We start from the raw sequence: 20206 nt of genomic DNA, 5'->3' as shown, positions 1-20206 counted from the left end.
TTAAAAAAAAAAATTCTTCTAATGATGGCTACGCTGCTTGGAAAAGTGAAATGGGACTCCTTCAAGGTCAAGGTCAAGGTCTCTTTTGCGTCCTCCTGTTAATAAGTTATTGTGTTTCTCAAGAGTTTGAACTTGAATCTTTTAAAACTGGTAGCTGATAGTTGAAAGCCCAGATATAATTTATATTTTTAAAACAGGCAGATTAATTCCTGGAGTTCCCACCAAGATTCTGGAGAACCTGTTAAATAAATGGCAAATTTCCTTCATTTAAAAAAATGACAATACTACCGTTTCTCCTGGGAATACCAAATTACCAGGTTCAGTAGATGAATGGCCAAAGGGGTTGGCACCGCTATCGTTGCTCCAACTAATCTAAGTATAATTGATATATAATCAGGAGTTTATTCATGGTAACTGATTGATTCGACAAGTGTTTACTACACACTGTTTCCTGAGCTAGAGGCCAGGTGATCAAATTTAGTGACATTCAGTTCATTATAAGCTGAATGAGCGGTCAGCCTTGGAACAAGAATGACATCAGTCATTATTTGCATCACTAATATACATCATCTCAGCATAGTAAGAGTAGCATTAAATTTTCTTATTTTGAAATGGTCAATATACTTTTGAAAATCAATAATCTGCTCTAGACAGACAATAATCTGCTCTATTCCTTCTCCAGTGGTAGCCACTTAGGGGATTCATTTTGGTCATTAAAAAAAAAAAATGTTTCTCATAATCGATCACACTAGGTAACATCCAGGAAGAGTCATAGATTTTTCTTATTTCTCTAAAATAAGAGTTTAAATCCATTTATAGCTTCTCAGGGGGGCCATTTTATTAGCAATGTATGTCCTTTCTTCCTTCTAAAGACTGAGCCTGAGGCAAGAGTTAGATGCAGCTATGCTATTTCAGGAAGTGATTTTGAGGAACGGGGTGATGGAGTGGTTTGAGCGGGTCACTGGAAAGCTTGAAACGGGAAGAAGAAAAAGATTACCCAAAGGTAAGTTTGCAAGTTGGCCATCACTGTAGGAAAATTAGGCTCGTTCCTACTGGGGACACTGAGAACCTTTATACCAACCATCTCAGAGTCATCTGCCTCAGGGAAAAAGAAGTGAGAATCTTTCAGATGCCAACACCTATTAGTCAAGGGTTTTACCAGGACGCAGTATTAACACTTACACCGTTCTAGATTCTCATATATGTCAGATTTGTCTGTAGGTTCCTTTGGGCATCCCATATGGCAGTGGACAATAATCTCGGAGCAGAAGCTAGAGATCCATGATTCAGCTAAGCAAGTTGCAATTAGGTTATATTTGCATGCAGCTGCTTTCCATTGACATTCCTGGAGTAAAAAGATGAGCTGAGGGAATGTCACTTAGGACAGAAGTGGTGTCTGATATGGTCCCTGAAGGTCTTGCTTTATATTTGAGAAATTCTCACACCTACGGGTCTCTGCTTGTTTATGTCGCTGCCTGAGCAGATTGTCGACTTCTGGTGACAGAAAGATTCCTTTCCAGAAAATATAATAGCGTTGGTTCTCTTTTAAGTGACACATAAATATTGTATTTTTAAAAATTATAGATATATATGTGTGTGTTCATACAGTATTTAATCATGTTTCCAGCTGTGTACATGCATTTCTGTTTTAAACACGTTGAAATTAAAAAAGCAGGAAAACTATACATATATTTTTGTTATCCGATAGCTCTATTTTTACATACTTATGTGCCAGATGCATAACACTAAAGCAATGCAGGTACGGAGAACCGTGCGGCTCTGTCTTCAGCACTATTGCTATGTCCACCATACACGGAGCTACTACTCATGTCGCCTGACAATATTCTAAGTTGCCTGGAGTGTTGGAGAAGATGCAGTGATATTATAAGATCACTTTGCTGAGACAACCTCTTGCACAATTGTGCTTGAGGTGTTAGAATTTCAATTTTTACCTGCATAAGGAGAAGCATTCCTTAGAATTCACACACACACACACACACACACACACACACCCCAAAAACTCCATCTCCAGCCCATACATAATAAGACATTACAATTCCTTTCCCAAAATGTCTTCTTGGTGCTGTCTGTAAAATGACAGACAGTGAAAAGCATTTAATAAGATTTGAGAATAACTTAACACAATTGGTCATAAATTCAAATGACGTTGTAAAACTACATCAGTTTTGTCAGGCATCGGTAGCTAAATGGAGAATTTTATTTGTAACCAGCTTTGTCCAATATGTCTAGTAGCCTGGGAGTGTCTACTACAGTGATCCAAGCCTTGCTGGACCCATGCACTAACTTATGAGTGTTATCTGAAGAAAGAGTATATCGAGAAATAGGATTATTTTTAAGACCAAAATTATGTTTGTGCCTGGAAAGTTAAGGTAGAAAACTTCCTCTCCTTATAGGTCCCATTACCTGGTTGTCTTTCACTTCCCATAACCAGACTGAAGACTTGGAGAAAAAAACTCACTAAATTTATCCCTTTTATAGCAATCATTCATTGTTATTCTTCAGAATCTTAAAAACTACTGATAAATACACTATCGTTGCACCTCCTGGGATCCAATGGCCACCAGAGGATGACAATTAGGAAGACTTAGGCGCTCATTGGAGATCCTTACCTTAGCAAAAATGCTATAGTAATTTAGAAATGTATCATGTTGAAAGGAGGTGGGAGAAATATGAACACTGACCTTCAGTTTGATCTCTCATAGTCACCATGATTTTTCCTCTTGTAAGGACAAAGCTCCTCTGAGAATGTACTATATAAACAAGGATGTCACCTGTAATCTACCAAAGATATCTTTTCCCTTGTAATGTTTACTGACTGCCTCTGTACAGAAATTTTCCAGATGCCATTACAGGTCATGGATTGCTAGGTGTACTTAAGTGGGCTCTAGATCAATAATCAAAGTATTAACCTGCTAAAAAGTATTTAAGAGTCTCTACATAGAGCACATAATATATGCTATAGGGGAACCAGAGATGAAATCATGTGGTTTCCCTTTGATGTGGCCATCAGTCTGATAAAATATTGTGAAGTGGGGAACGATGAAGGAATAGAATTCGGTGTTGACTGTAACTGCGATGAAGGATCGCACAAAGGTAAAAGAACAGTGAGTGCAAGAAGCGTTGTATGAAGAGTTAAAGATTAATCTGGGAATTAGACAATAACAGTTTCTACCAAAGAGAGAAAACAACTAAACCTTTAAAAAAATGCAGATAGCCTGTGAACAGAGAATGTGTATATTTTGAGGAAAAAAAAGGGGGAGGGTGTTGCTCAGTTCTCTCTCCCAACAAGAAAGTTGTTGAATACACTACAGCATAGAATAAAAGTAGATAAATACCAGAAAATGAATGTATGGAGAGTCATAAATGCCAGGCAACAGGGTTCATATATCTTCAGAAAGGAAGTGATAGGGTTATGCTGTTTTTTTTTTTAAAGTTGTTTTAGAGAAACTGGCCTAAGAATATCTATTGGGGAGTTTGTAGAAAAACAATAGGATGGAGCCATGAAAATGAAAACTAGGATGGCAAAGGGAAAGAATGGACAGGAGGGTGCAGTCCCAGGAGAGGCTGAAAGTAAAATGTTATTTCACTTTCCCCCAAAAGATTACATGAAAAGGATAAAAGAAAGGAAGAAAGAATGTCATGATTTACAGTTTTTAATAATGAAGAAAGGAGTGTGTGCCCATGAATTAAGTGGAAATAATTGAAGAATAAAACCAATTTGGACAGGAAATAGTGATTTCATTTTGGAATATGGTCATCTTGGGCTGAGGGCAAGACAGGGAAGTAGAAATTTCCTGGAGACTGGTGGAAAAAAAACAGGGGAACTGTACCAGAGGAAAAACAGAGGATATAAGTCTGGGGTATGTCAGCACCTTTGGGGGAGTAACAGTGTCTCCTACACTTCATGCTAAAGTGTAAAGTGAAAATTGGGTAAGAATAAAATCTTGAGAAACAGAGAAGAGAAGAGGAGAATGGTCAGGAAGAGTAGAGGAATAGTAGAAGAATCTGGAAAAAAAAAAAAGATGTTAAAAAGAAAGTGTTAAAAGTAGGACAACCACCCTTGATGATTCTTTTGTCTCATGCTTGAAAGTAATTTTAAGAGTAACTGCCTGTAAGGCAGGTCTTCCCTGCCTGAGCTTAATGCTGTTCCCAACAAAGGACTAAGCCAGTTAATAAGTTATCAAAACTGCCATTTTGGGGATGAAAACTGGTTGAAGAGGGAACGTCTTATTGGAGCGTATATATAGGCAGATTGTTCCGTCATAGAGGTGCTAATTCTTGAAATGCGTAAGAAGACCCTTTCTTTTCCAATTATGAAGTTTTAAACAACAGCTTATCTATCCAAGCCATTGGCTGAGGTATTGGGGAGGAGAAGAGGGTGGTATAGAAGGTGGGAGAGTAGAGAAAGACAAGGGCCCATGGTCTTAGGGTGGACAACTCTTGGAGCCTGTTATCTGAACTTTGAACTCTGCAATCCTTGGTGGCAGGGTTCAGTCACTGACAGCACGAGTTCATTGAATCACTTCAAGAGTTGAATGACTTCAAAAGCCCTGGTCTCAGGAGAAGATTAAACCTTCATACCGGGGCAGTGGTTCACTTTAAAACACAAAACAAAACAAAAAATTGCCAAAACGCCACCTTGAATCATGAGATCCATCAGTTCTTGGCATCGTCTAGCCCTGCATTCTAGAACTCCACTGTAAAATCTTTTTGGGCATGTGTTAGGTTTCTGTGAAAACTTTGTTTAAATGTAAACTTCATACCACATTTGTCAGTTTTGTCTTAATAAAACTATAGATTTATCAAAAAAAAAAAAAGTCCTGTGATCTTTTATGATAAGAGGGAGAAGGGGAAAGTACCCTGGGATTGTGACAAGCTGGCCCCCCGGGAAGCAGGGGTTCCAGCCAGCCCCCCAACACGTGCACCCTTAGAAACTGAAACAGAGACTCTTACGTCAAGTCATTTGCCCCCCACAGGCTCTAGTCAGCACCTTAGAGGACAACCTACCAGGTGGGAACGACGGCTTGGTATGGGTCAGAACTGGTTCTCAAAGTGCATCCTCACTGACTCGAACTGAGTTACAGTCAGGGGTGGGTATTTTACGAGCCCCCCACCCCATAAGTAAGCACAGGGTCGTGGAAAGACCATATAGCATGGAACAGCCGGTAGTGGGAAGACATGGCCTAGAGGCACCTGAGCAGCCCTGGAAGCCCCAGCAAACCACCGGCGGGACTTGGGACTAGCAAGGGAGGCTGAGCTCTGTGCATTCACATTTTCTGGCTTGGGCTCACCAGAGTTTTAATCTCAGACAAACAGCTTGCTGCATTTTGCTTAATACCTTCTGGGTGGAAACTAATTTTACTGTTGATTAAGTAGGAACATTTTGTGTGTGTTTGTACCACTATTTAAAGGGATAGAATTCAACAACTATTTTTTTTCAACTATTATTCCAATGTGTGTGTATATGTACACACACACACACACACACACACACACATTTATAGTCTTTTCAAATAAAGTACAATTAGAGATGGTCATGAATATCTATTTACTTCTATTTGAATAAAAGAAACAACAAATCCCTGAAATTTTATTTTTGAAATGACACATCATTGAATTTCAACCCACCTCCCTCCACACCCATTGACTTCATTTCTGTAGACAGTCAAACTGCACGACTCTTCTCAAGTAAACAGATTTGGTGCTTCTTTGCTTCCCTATACTTTGTTTTGCTTTTTTCCTTCTAACCTAAAGTGTCTGACAAGCACTGGACCAACATGTGCCCGTTAAGTGCCAAACGTTCACTTCCGCAGTGTGTGGGGTATCTATATAAGGCATTTGCTGAATGTAATGTCTTTTACTGTTTTGTTTTTATTTTTATTTTATTATTTTTTTACTGTTTTGTTTTTAAAGGGCAAAATGGCTTACCAAAGAAGCGTTAAAAAAATGGCTCATGTGTGGTACTGTCCCCAGATGAATATGAAGAGTGGCACCACTCAATTCATTTATATATCAACATTTCTCTCCCAATTCAAAAAGAAAAATAAAGAAATAAAACAAAAAAAGACCTCTACAAACTGACACTTAAAAATAAATTAATATTTGTCAGATCTTTCCCATACATGTCATCTAATTGTTTCACTAACCTACAGTCTTCTGAAAGATAAGATACACTCCTTCACTGTAGGACTGTCTTTCAACTTCTTATAATTCAGCACGCAAACCAAGCTTCTGGTTACATAGTATATGTTCAACAGATATTTTCAGATTTAATCTGATTTAAATTAGAAAATGTAAAGTGTTTAAAAAAAGAGACTAGACCTAGTTTTCATAGTAAAAGTTCAGTAAATGCTAGCTGAAAGACTGACTAAATAGAGTGCTGTGAATTTTATTTTTATGTTTATTAGTTTATCTCTATTCAAAGTAAACTTTTTCATATACTACATACATTCTATATATACTATTTTTTTAATATCCAACGGAAGTCATGGGAGCTGGATAGACAACTTTACCTCTCTAACAGTAAAATCAGTAAATCACTCAACTATTTTAAGTCAGCTCATTAAATAAAACTCAAGTATTCTTCTGTTCCATTTTCTTTGGTGTAAATATTTCAGAGGCAGAAACAATGTAGTGTCTCTGTAATCCTAATCCTTACCATATAAAAATGAGTTGTTAGTGAAGATTGTGATGGTTCATATTTGTATAATTTATTTTTTATTCCAACGTCTCTTTAAACTTGATAGGGATGTCACTGACTCCTCCTTCCCTCTCTTGTCATCAAGTGCAGAAGGTTTAGTTAATCAATCTCTTAATTTATGGCCCACTATTACCATCCAAAAAAAGACATCTCTCTTGTTTTAATTACAGTTATTATATCTTTCTCCAATTTCTATGACTTGAATTTTTCTAAGACTTAACTATGTCTTTAGAGTAGCAGGTGTTCTTAATGTTAGTGTGGTATGAAATGTAATTTTGCTCCTTTATGGTTAGCAAATGTTCTGTCCTATTTAAGAGCTTTTTTTATTTTTTTTTTCTTATCAGAGTTCAGATGGTAGATTACTACAATTTCTTCTAGGGTAAAAAAAAAAAAGTGTGCGCGCACCTGTTTGTATGTATGCATGCACACAAATATGTGCCTTTAACAATTAGGAATTATTATTTGCATATGGTACGAGGTTATGAGGTAGGAAGTTAAATTTGTTAACACATTCTATGACTATTCAACTGATCTAGCAAGGGTATTGAAAAAAATCTCTCTAAAATACTGCAGTGCCAAATTTATACTACATGAAGATATCATATAACCTGCCAGTCTATTTTCAGACTATTTTATGTCAATGTATCTATCCTTAAAATTATAACATCATTTTAATTATAACTTTTTATTAAATCTTAACATCTAATACAGTATGTCTTTAAAATTATGTTTATGGGATCCCTGGGTGGCGCAGCGGTTTGGCGCCTGCCTTTGGCCCAGGGCGCGATCCTGGAGACCCGGGTTCGAATCCCACGTCAGGCTCCCGGTGCATGGAGCCTGCTTCTCCCTCTGCCTATGTCTCTGCCTCTCTCTCTCTCTCTGTATGACTATCATAAATAAATAATAAAAAAAAATTTGAAAAAAAAATAAAAATAAAATTATGTTTATAATTACACAGTATCTTATCTTTTTTTTTACATTTTACATTACATATTATCTATATTTGGCCTTTTTTATTTCCATGACTTTTTGGAATCAGCTCATAAATTTTCACAAAAACCTTCTGGACTTTGAGATTATAATTAACATATAGCTCAATTAACAATTTTATTATTGTTTCCAACCCCATAAATATGGTATATACCTAAATCTATTTAATTGATCCCAATATTTAATTCATCCAAATGATTTTTGTTTGCTAGGTAGAACTTTATACATATTTTATTAGATTCCTAGGTTTTGGTGCATTTTAAGGCTATCATAAAACATGATATATACTTACATACCTACCCATATCATTAGGTGTACCTCCATCCTATTACTTCTAAGTACAGGAACATGTTTCATGCATTTTTCCACTATATTTTTCCTATCACCATCCTAGTTAGGTAAGGTTGTCTTCAAAATTAAGCCAACTTGGGATGCTGGGATGGCTCAATGGTTGAGCATCTGCCTTTGGCTCAGGGCGTGATCCCAGGGTCCCAGGCTCAAGTCCCACATTGGGCTCCCCGCAGGGAGCCTGCTTCTCCCTCTGCCTGTGTCTCTGACCCTCCCTGTGTGTCTCTCATAAATAAATAAATAAAATCTTTAAAAAAAATTAAACTGCCCTCAATAGTATTCCCAATCTTTAAGATCTTACCTCTTCTATACCAGGACTTGAAATTAGTCAGTCTATTTTATAATTTAATATCAGCCAGGTGATATTGATGTTTTACTTAGCACTTTTGATAACTAAGTATTATTATGAATACCTATTCAGTTTCTTGTATTTAGTATTCTTTCTTTTTATAAATTACAAGCTTTTATCCTTTGCCTAATATTTTAATGATTGTCTTTTTGGTGTTATTTATCAGAGTTTCTTATACAGGCCACATATTACTCCTGAATCAGTATTCAGTTTTAAAGATTGGGAATCTTCTCAGTATATGTCAACTAGAAAACTTATCAACAGTATATATCAATAATTAATGTGTGCCATGAAGCTTAATCATTCATGACTTATGACCACTTACTGGTTTTGACCTCATCCCAACTTTCCAAATATTTGGATAGTTTGAGCCCTATGGTACCAACTATTTACCAATATTCTGTGCTAGCCTGTTTGGTAACTAAAATCCATGCATCATAAAATCTGAGTAAGGAAAGTTGAGAACATGAAGAGAAGTGGGTTTTGTAAACTGAGGTACATGCTGTGGGTTGGTTTCTGGACATAAGATAAATTGAAAAATGTAACTACTCTTAGAATGCTATGAAATGTTTGCAGTAAAGAAAAATATTTCTATGCAAAATGCAGATGAGCATACTTGTTCTCCATTATTAAATAGTCCACATAAAATCTTCACAGAGGGACACTGGAAGTAAAACACCTACATGTGACATATATTAAAGTCTTGGCATCTTTGTTCATTATTCTCTTGGTATTGATTACAGAATATAATTTATTCTAAATATTTTAGACAAATGTGTAATGTAAGTTAAAAGTGAATTGCAACAATACACTGGATTGGGGCACCTGGGTGGCTCAGTGGTTGAGCATTTGCCTTTGGCTGGGGTCGTGATCCTGGAGTCCCAGGATTGAGTTTCGCATCAGGCTCCTTGTGGGGAGCCTGCTTCTCTCTCTGCCTGTGTCTCTGCCTCTCTGTGTGTGTTTCTCATGAATAAATAAAATCTTTAAAAAATACACTGGATCACACAGTGCATAAGCATTGGAAAAGATTAATAGTGTATTGTGCTATGTAAGCCTAAAGCTCACATAATAGTCTTTAATTGTCCTTGACTTAAAAAAAAGTACCAGGGCACCAAAGACAATGGTTGATTTCATGCCAAGGTCAATTATAAGTCACATCTAATTGTAACAAAATAAAGATTGCTGAAAAACTCTGCGGTTATTTTGTATGAAACTAGTTTGGTTGGTCTAAAAAGAGAAAAAAACAACAAAATAAAACTAAAATCTGTAATCTTAATTTACAAATATCTGGAAATATCAGATAAAATGGTACAAAGTAATTATAAAGTAGAATATAAAAATTTTAGAGTAAGTGTTTAGGGGCACCTGTGTGACTCAGTCGGTTAAGTGTCTGCCTTCAGCTCAGGTCATGATCTCGGGGTCCTGGGATCCCAGCCCCCGGTAGGATTCCGCACTCAGATGGGAAGTTTGCTTCTCCCTCTCCCTCTGACCCTCCCCCCTGCTCATGTGCATGCTCGCTTTTTCATAAATAAAATATTTTTAAAAATAAATAATTTAAAAATAATGAAGTTTTTTTATATATTTAAAATAAAATAAATTTATATTTTTATATTTAAAAAGCAAACATATGAATTAGAATACTAAAATGTTTCTGATAATTGATATATTATAGGCTAGGGGAACAAGGAATGGAAAACAGTGGGACAAAGAGAAAAATGGTATTTATGCATAGCTTTTAAATCCCTCAAAATGTATTTTAATGTTGTTGCTTTACAATGAACAGTCTTTTTAGATTTCCCTACATCCTGCCAGTCCTAATGTCTTTTCCTTCTTGTAGCTCCATGCTTCTATCTGGTATCATTTTCATTCAGTTTGAAAAAATCCCATCTAGCATTTTTTTATAGCGCTTGCTCATTGGAAATTAATTCTCTCAGCTTCTGCTTTTTTTCTGCACTAGAAGTGCAGTCTTCTTTATTCATCTTCGTTGTTGGTGGTGACTTCCACTGGGTTGAAATATTATGTTATTAGGGTTTTAAAATTATAGTTTCATAGTTTTTAAATGCTGTGCAATCCACTCCTGTCTTCCATAGAAGGCATTGAAAATTCAGCCATCCATCCTGTTTACCCTTTTGAAACAGTTTTAAGATTTTTTTTTTGTCTTTGTCTTTGGTTTCAATAGTGTGATTATTAGTGACTAGATGTAGTTTTCTTTTTATCAGTCCTGCTTAGATTTTGTTGAGCTTCTGAAACCTAAATAAAACTGAAGCACTCTTTCTAGAATTTTTACCCAAGTTGTCATTTTTTGCGTACAGAGCTCCTTATATCTTAAAAGCTAAGATATTATATGTACAGATGAAAATTTATAACCTATGTGGAAACAAACATCCTTGAAAGAGATTAGTGGTGTGATTCTGACTTAATATTGGCTAATTATTGGAAAAAAGTCAGAAGCACAGCTAAATCACTAAAGCTAATTACAGTGTAATTGGTGACTTTAAAAACTATGATCTAACAAAAGCATTATAAATCTTTAAAAAAAAAAATTGGGGGCGGTCCTGGTGGCCCAGTGGTTTAGCGCCACCTGCAGCCCAGGGTGTGATCCTGGAGACCCGGGATGGAGTCCTACATAGGGCTCCCTGCATGGAGCCTGCTTCTCCCTCTGTGTCTCTGCCTCTCATGAATAAATAAATAAAATGAGAGACACAGAGAGAAAGGCAGAGACACAGAGGGAGAAGCAGGCTCCATGCAGGGAGCCTGAAATGGGACTCGATCCCAGGACCCCGGGGTCACGCCCTGAGCCAAAGGCAGACGCTCAACTGCTGAGCCACTCAGGTGTCCCACAATAGCATTATAAAGCTTATCTTAGCCAGTAAAGAAGGTATATGTGGCCAATGTTAGAATAATCTGAATGATTACAGGTAAGACATCGCTTCACTGGAACACTGGCCATTGGACACACATACCCTTGCCCAGCCTAAGTGCTGGACTTACAAGGCTTCAGAAGGGGGTGAGCATGCTTTACTACTTTTTGCTTACATGCTTTTCTCTTAATAACTTCATTTATATTTTACCACATGGCACTATTGGATTGTCTCCACCTGTTATATGAAAATTAGTTTCAATAAAGCTAAAGAGTCTTATTTTGTTCCATTGTTTTATGACAGTGACAATGTTACTTAGTCTACCATGGGAATAAGAAATTTCACTGCTAAAGGTAATAGCAGAACATATAGAACTTAGTAGCCAAGTGTTCAAAAACAAACAAACAAAAAAGTGGCAATGCGGTTATGGTGCCTACTATTTCAGGATCCCATTACAAAGGAATTCTTGACGTATTTCTTCCAAGTTCGTGCATGTGAGGAGCAACTATGAGACCCGGAGGACAGATTTTAAGAGACCCTCGAACCTTTCCCTTCGATCCTAGAATTAAGTGAAATAACAGATTATGAGTCTATCAGCCATGAGAAACAAAAATAATTAGGTTATTGAAAAAGAGGAAAGTTGGCAGCTACTGTCTAAAAAACACAGAAAATTAGAAGAGTAGATTAACAACAGATGTAAAAACTGGAAAGGTGAGACTCCTCATACTCATGCTCTTGGATAGTCACAAAAAGATCCACAAAATTGGTGGACTGATAAAGGGATAAAATTAGTGGGCTAATTTGTTCCCTGTAGAAGCTGCTCAAAATGGTAGCCAAGATGATGAAAAAGTTGATAAAAAGACTCTGACTGGACTTCAGGAAAACATGGAGATGGGATAAACAGGGAAAAGAACTAAGTATCAGATATTTGTATTGTGTTTTTATTGAATGCAATCATGGTGTCTGATGTAGAGCAAGTCAGAATAAAACATGATCAGGTCTATATATAAACAAAAAAAGTCTATATAGTAGCAAAACTTATCACAATTGTGTGAATGACATAATTTTCCCACCAGGAAAGTAAAAAGTGTTGAGTTTTCTCCCACAGAGTTAGAACAGCTTGTGTGCCCCACAGAAGGCACTACTGTTTAGAATCATACAGTGGATAACAAAGGCTTCAGTAAAAATGTAGTAGCTGCCTTTTCCCTGAATACACGATTTTGTAGCAATGACTAAAAGTGCTGTCAATAGTTGCATTTGGATTATAGACTTGGATATTTACTAATGTTTTAGATTTTGCAATAATTCCAAGAAGAAACACAAAATTGATTTGCCTTTACCTGGCAAGTCATGCCACGAACATTACCAACTGTTTGGAGCGATACTGAACTAGCACAGTGTGAGGAAGAGCTGGATAGGCACGCGTTCGGTTACAAAGATAACTTTTTTCACAATGGCTCATGTTGATGGCATGTCACCAAGTACAACTGACTAAGAATAGCTGAGCGTTGAATGAGAGTAAAAGAAATAAAAATCATATCCCCTGACATTCAAGTAACGATTTTGTGACAAATTGGGCGATAAGCCAAAGAATTTCCGAAATAGATGGCTGGTCCTAGAAGCACAAAAAGAGCTCCAACATTTTATTGGGACTTTTTGGTTATCTTAAACACAATATCCACCAAGAATCTTGCAATAGCCATTACAATCAATTGATATTGGAGATGGCCAAAGTTAGCAGGAGAGCTTGTGTAGCAAAAAAGAGTTAAAAGTAGTCCAGATATATTAAGTTAAGCTTTGTACAACTGTACTCTTTCTTCACCATGCCCCAAGAAATTACAGATGCATATGGCAAGACTCAGGTATCAGGAACAATGGATAAAGACTTCATAGAATATCATTGGTCTCTGGACTTTTGAACTTGAAGACTTCTGCTGGAAGTTGATAATGAACTAAAAGTCATCTACAGATTCAATGAAATCTCTAGCAAATCCTAATGATTTATTTTCTTGCAGAAATATAAAGTCCCTTCTTCAAATTCATATGAAATTTCAAGGTACCCCAAACAGCCAAACAATCCTGAAAAAGATGACATCTAGAAGTCCTAATACTTACTGATTTCAAAACTTACTAAGCTGCAGTAATTAAAAACAGTGTGGTTTTGGCGTAATGACAGATACATAGAAGAATGGAATGGAATGGAATGGAATGGAATGGAATGGAATGGAATGGAATGGAATGGAATAGAGAGCTTAGGAATAAACCCTCACATACATAGTCAAATGATTTTTGATAAGGGTACCAAGACCACTCAATGGTAGAAAGAACGATCTTTCAATAAATGGTACTGGAGATAGTGGTTATCCGTATGCAAAAGAATTAAATTGTACTGTTGTTACCTAACACCGTGGATAAAAATTAACTCAAAGTGGTTCAAAGACTTAAATATAAGACCTAAAACTATAAAACTCTTAGAAGAAAACATAAGGCATAAGCTTCACAACTTTGGATGTGGTGATGATTTCTTGGATGTTGTGACACCAAAGGCAATACAAGAAAAAATAGACAAGTTGACTTCATTATAAAAAAATGTACATCAAAAGACATTATCAACAGAGTAATAAGACAACACAAAGAATGGAAGAAAATATTTACAAGTCATATGTCTATTACAGGGTTAAAATCCAAATTGTGTAAAGAACTAAAATTCAAAAACTCAAATAATTTGATTTAAAATCAGGCAAAGGACTTGAATAGACATTTATCCAAAGAAAATATATAAATTGCCAATAAACACATGAAACGATGCTCAACATTACTAATCACCATGAAAATGCAAATCAAAACCTCACTCCTGTAAGGATGGCTACTACTAGAAAAGTGGAGAAATGACTAGCTGTTGCCAGGGACGTGGAGAAATTGGAACCCTTGTGCACCCTTGTGCTGTTTGTAATGTAAAATGGTATAGCAGTTATGGAAAACAGTACAGTGATTCCTCAAAACATTGAAAATAGAACTACCATGTGACCAGTAATTCTAATTCTGGGTATATACCCAAAGGAAATGAAAGCAGGTTCTCAAAAAGATATTTATGCATCCATGTTTGGAGCAACATTATTCATAATAGCTAGAACATTTAAGGGACTCGGGCATCTACCAATGGATAAAAGGATAAATGAAATGTAGGATATGCATACAGTGGAATATTATCCATCCTTAAAAAGTGGGAAATTCTAACATATGCTACAACATAGATGAACCACGAAGACGTTATGCAGAATGTACTAATCCTGTCACAAAAGGAAAAATACTGTAAGATTCCAATTTTATAAGAGAGTAGCCAAAATCATAAAGCAAAAAGTAATCGGGTAGTTTCTAGAGGCTCAGGGAAATGGGGAGTTATTAGCTGGCATAGAGTTGGAGTTTTAGGAAATAAAATTAGTTCTGGAGAAGAACGGTCATGATGGTAGCAATTATAAATGCATTTAATACCACTAAACTGTACATTTAAAAATTGGTTTAATGGTAAATTTTTATTTCTGTGTATGTTACAATTTCTTTTTAAATTGGAAAAAAATATTCTGAGATAGGACAACTTAAACTCTCTGAAAAATTAAGATGGTACCTCCGATTAGTATCTCAACCCAGGTCCCCAATATAATACTTTAGCCATTCTCAAGTGTTCACCTATTAGGCAGAGAGATAGTCTTATCTACTTCTTTATCCAAAATAGCGGCCTGCTGGGGGCCTCACCCACAAAACTTGACACCTACAGCTTACTGATAAATCACCTTGCCTCCAAGATGGACAAATCTAGTGGAATGCGACATTCACTTATCATGATGGAAGTAAGTTACAGATAAAACACAGTATTTGGATACTTGGTGGGGTTGCTTCTTGAAGCCTGGAAATGATTTGAAATATACCTTTACACAGGCTCATGAATCAGAACTATGTTCTGATTTAAAAATTATGTACTAGCTAGCTGTATGCCTTTGACCTACCCATGGATGGATTATAAATATGTATCCAGGTAGCATTTCCCTATGAAAAATATTATAACACTGGCTCATTAACTTAAATGCTATGTTGTTGATAAAAGTTCATTTGAAGCAAGCACTTCTAAAAGAAAACATCCAGACCAACAAAACCAGTCAGTCCACGCAGATACCATCTCTATTATGGCCTACTATATCCATGTACAACACCTTTATAGTAATAAAATCACAATAAAGTCACAATAAAGGATTGGGCTGACCAATGAAAATCGTAGTTGTATGCATATGGAAGCCACTATTAATCTAAAAATTAAAATTAAAAAAAAAAAGGATTACCTGGCCATACTGACTTCTGCCTTGGTGAGCTTGTAAATACTCAGGAGTCACAGAGTTAGAAAAATTTAAGAAGAAACCTTTCTCCTCCTCCCTTTTGTCCAAAGAATAACAGTTTACTTATCTATTTTTCTCGCTTGCTTTGGTCTCATGAATGAGTAAATCGTTCATATAATGCGGCTTTGACTGCAGTTTATTAATGGATGGTTCATATGACCTTAGCAGATGGATGAACATATTGTTCAGAAAGGAGACACACGGAGAGACATGAACTTAGATCCTGACTATGTCAGATGGCGCTTGGTCTGCCCTTTTCTGTCATAGATATTGCTTATGATTATTACAAAATGGTGATCCCAGGGTTCTTGTGGAGCTCATCATGCCAGATATGAGACAGATACACTGACTTATGTCCAGTAAGCCAGTCATTTGGATCCCAGATCCAAATCAAGGATGTGAACGGGGTCAAGGGTATTATGTTATGGACAGACATCTTACAAAAGGACTTTTGCAACTATCCTAGGAAGAGACCCATAATGCAAATTCCTCACAATTGGACACGTGTCTTTCTAACCTAGTTGAGTGGGATCTTACCGATGTCCCATTTTTAGACCTGTGGTCAATCAGAGATAGTGGAGGTACTTTTGTTTAACAAAAGAGAAATGTGGACGCCCCCGGACGTTCATTCCCTTCTTTTCAGTAGCCAAACAATGACGCTGCTCAGTAGGTCAGAGCTGGCTCATTAGGAAAGGCTGATACCATCTCCCGGACTCTGGAAGCTTCTACATCTAATCAGGGAATCTTTATAGCTGCACAGTCACAAAGATGTTTCTGGCTCATCTCCTTCCATTAAACCTATAAATTCATATAGAACATTATGGGGTAAGGCCTCCTCTTTCCTGAAATATTGCCCAAGTTGCAAACATTTCCATTTCCAGGCCTGAGCAGAGAGATAATGGGAGTTCAAAGGATTCCATTATATATCTCTAATAAGATGCATTTTATTATGATCTCTATGTCTATCTATATTATATATCTATATAGATCTATTTATTTATAAGATTTTTCCCCAATAAATCTTTTTTTTTTTTATTTGTCCTATATGGCTTTAGTGGCTTCTATCCATGACTTCTTTGCACAAAAGTGCCTTCATTGGTTTAAAAAAAAGAATACTGCACATAAACTCGCAGTAATTTAAAATGTGTTCATGACCTGACTAGTCAGATTGGGGAAGAGAAAAAAAATATTATATCAGATCAAAGATTGTAATTGGATAGAATATCTTCCATTTGCTCCTCGAGATTTATGATCCATCCTTCTCCACTTTACTTTCTGCCCTAAGGCTGACCTGTATGGATCACATTAACACGGCACTTGTGTCCTCTGGTTTCTAACCAGGCTCCGTTAAAAATGAGACTCATACAAAATAGAATGAAAAGGTGTCAATGATAGTTTTCAACTCATTAATTAAATTGAAAACCAATAAGAATGTCCTACAGGGTGACACACTATAGGTTATCTTTTCTACAAGACAGAAATAATTTGATCTCCACAGACAAAAATTTGCAACTTAACATGCAAGTTCATATAGTCTCAGCCCGTAATTAATAATAAATAACAAGGTCAAACACTGCTCCGTGCTCTTGGAGAAATAAATAACTTTCAGATGGCTTGTTAAATGATACCCCAGGATGACATTGAAAAGACCTGCAGTCTTCTCTCGCTTTATTTTTATTTCTAAGTTCTAGATAATTTTTCTTAAGAGGTTGAGAGGAAGACCAGGAAGGAAATTGAAAAAAATTAAGAAAGATGGAAGACAGATTGAAAGAGTGAAGTCAGGGTATTTATCTTGTTCCTTTTCCATGGTGTCGCCATGGGCTGGCTCGTCTTTAACAGAACCGTCAGATTCGCCTTCTTTACACAGGTCTTTCTCTTTCCACTTTCTGACAATTTCTCTGTCCTAACAGGCATAGCGGGGAGTGACAGCCAGAAGCTACCAGCTCAGGAGTATCCTACTCTCCTTCAGATCTGAGGTTACAGCTCTGTAAATGATCCGTACAAACTCTCATCTCATAATTCTATTTTGAGTGTGCTATTTTCTCTTGGGATTTCAACTGACACAGGGCTCAATCTTCCCTGGTAGGACTGGGAAGAAATATTGTGTAATTGTGTTGGCAATAATGTACTTAATAGGAGCAGAAATGTTGACAAAATGTTAGTTGATTTATACTATTAGTGATAAGTGAAAATAATGTGGTCCAGTTAATTGCAAGTGGAATGGAAACTTACGTTGAAACAAAAAAATATTTACTTTTGAGATTAGATAGTGCTGACAAAGAAACTAAGAACTAAACGGAAACAGAACCTGTTTAAGAAGGGATGCACAAAATCAGAAACATGCTCATGCTTTACGAAGGTAATCAGCCTTTTCTCTTTAATAAATTGTCTTGCTTATTTGATTTATTAGCCAAAGATTAAGGTCCAATTTGCATTGCATATTTGCTATATACTATTATTCCTCACCTTCCCTGCCCCTTCTTTCTACAAGTTTCTGACACCTAAAGATAAGAGAACTTGAATGTGCTGTGTAGCTTATTTTTATCTATGCTTGAGTTAATTTTAAGGCTGGTGAAACATTATTTTAGATAATTACATAAAATCGTAAGACAATGACTATATGGAAAATTAATGAGTAAATGATGGTTGACACACTATAACTTGTAAAGTACTTAAAAATTATCTTTCAGTAAAACACACTTCGGTGTTGTTTTATTTTATTCCCTCTCTCCATCGTGGGGGTTTGTTTCCCAGGACCATAAAATAAATCAAAGTAATTCCTAGTGTTTGAATTTCACGTACTCAAAATGCACTGCCTTCAAATGATCTTAACCTAAGTGCAGCAAAGATTTGTGTTATTATTTATTTTATAGGTTTTTAATTTCTCAAATATATCTGATAACTACCTTAATGAAAACATATTTCCTAATTATGTAGAAAAACTCTGTACTCCTTGATTATAACTACAGACCACTGTTGGGAAACATTGATCTAGTAGAGTTTTGGGAAATATTTTCGGTTCCTTCTCTGTGTACTCTGATCGGAATAGTTACACGGTTTTCTCTTCTGTAGCCTGAGCAATCTCCGAGATTTTCCTTTCTGAGGAATACTTTATTCTGTGAATACTTAAAGCCATTTAATCCAATATGCCAGAGATCCAATTCAAGAATCCTCTCAAGACTTAAATATTCATTTTGCTTTATCTGTTCCCCCAGCCAGGCCCCTCAGGACCAAGCCTTAGGGGACCTGCCGAGTCCATCGGATGGAACACCCCAGCCAACAGGGATGGGGCATTGAGTGAAATGCACTTGTTCTCCAGGGACCAGCCGATGATCTCACACAGATGTGGTTTGGCGTGCTGGATTTTACCTCCATCAATGGTCAGTCATGCAATCCAGTCTCTCAGCTGCAGAATCCTTTATGGAATATAAATTCCCTATTAAATAATTTTCTCTGTGGCTTAAGAGCATCTGCAAGACACAGATAATTCTAAAAATATTTTGCAAGGCTCCTGGTGAGTACAAAGCTCTCTGATAGCCTTGCATCTAAGGATTATTTTAACTCTGTTTAACTAGTAAGCACTTTTGAGATAAACTGTGGTACATGCACACTCGAAAATGCCCCACTCCCCTTGGAATTATCAAAAAGGACAAAATGGGCATATCTACAAAATATTATTATAAATATTTCCATTGATCAAACAATAACACAGCTTGATGAATATGAACGTTATTATTTTTTTCTTTTTTAAATGCACTGCAAGACACAGGTTACATGATCAAGTCTGAGAAATATCCTTGAATTATGTAATGTATATTGGCATTATACAGGTTCTGTGGAAAACGGTCATCATGACACTAATCTCATTTTAACTCACAATTTTGTAATCTTATTTAAGATAGTTAGCTTTATTGAATTATTAACAATTAATTTTTACTTATTGAAGCAATATTTTTAACAGTTACTGTGGGTCAGACTGTATAACAGGGAGAAGAAACAGAGAAGTCTAAATAAAACACTGATTCTGGTTCTCAGAATTTTATTCTCTAATAATAAAAAGAGTTCTTGTTAATATGAGTAAAGTCAATCACTAAAACTCAGTTTTAAAACTTTTATTATTTTTCATTGAATTATAATTGACGTACAAGATTATATTACTTTCAGGTGTACAGGAGAAGGAGTGAATATTTTTACATATTACAAAACGATCACAATAGGTCGAATTGATATCTGTCACCATACAAAATCATTACAATATTTTTCACTATATTTCTTTAGGTTGTATCTTACATTCCATGACTTATTTATTTTATAACTGGAAATTTGTAGCTATTAATCTCCTTTTCACATTAAATGTTTTCTATTTGACTTTTTTTTTAATTTATTTAATTTATTTTATTTTTATTTTTTTTCATTTTTTTAATTTTTATCTATTTGACTTTTAATACAATAAATGACCCTTAGTGCAAATTCCATTCCTTTGTTTTTCAAATTTAGTATAACATGCTCTGTCCTGAGTTAAGAACGCAAGAATTATTTGTATTAATTT

The sequence above is a fragment of the Vulpes lagopus genome, chromosome 11 (genome assembly GCF_018345385.1).
Source record: "Vulpes lagopus strain Blue_001 chromosome 11, ASM1834538v1, whole genome shotgun sequence".
Classification (NCBI taxonomy): Eukaryota; Metazoa; Chordata; class Mammalia; order Carnivora; family Canidae; genus Vulpes; species Vulpes lagopus.
Note: the sequence above shows the minus strand (reverse complement) of the source record.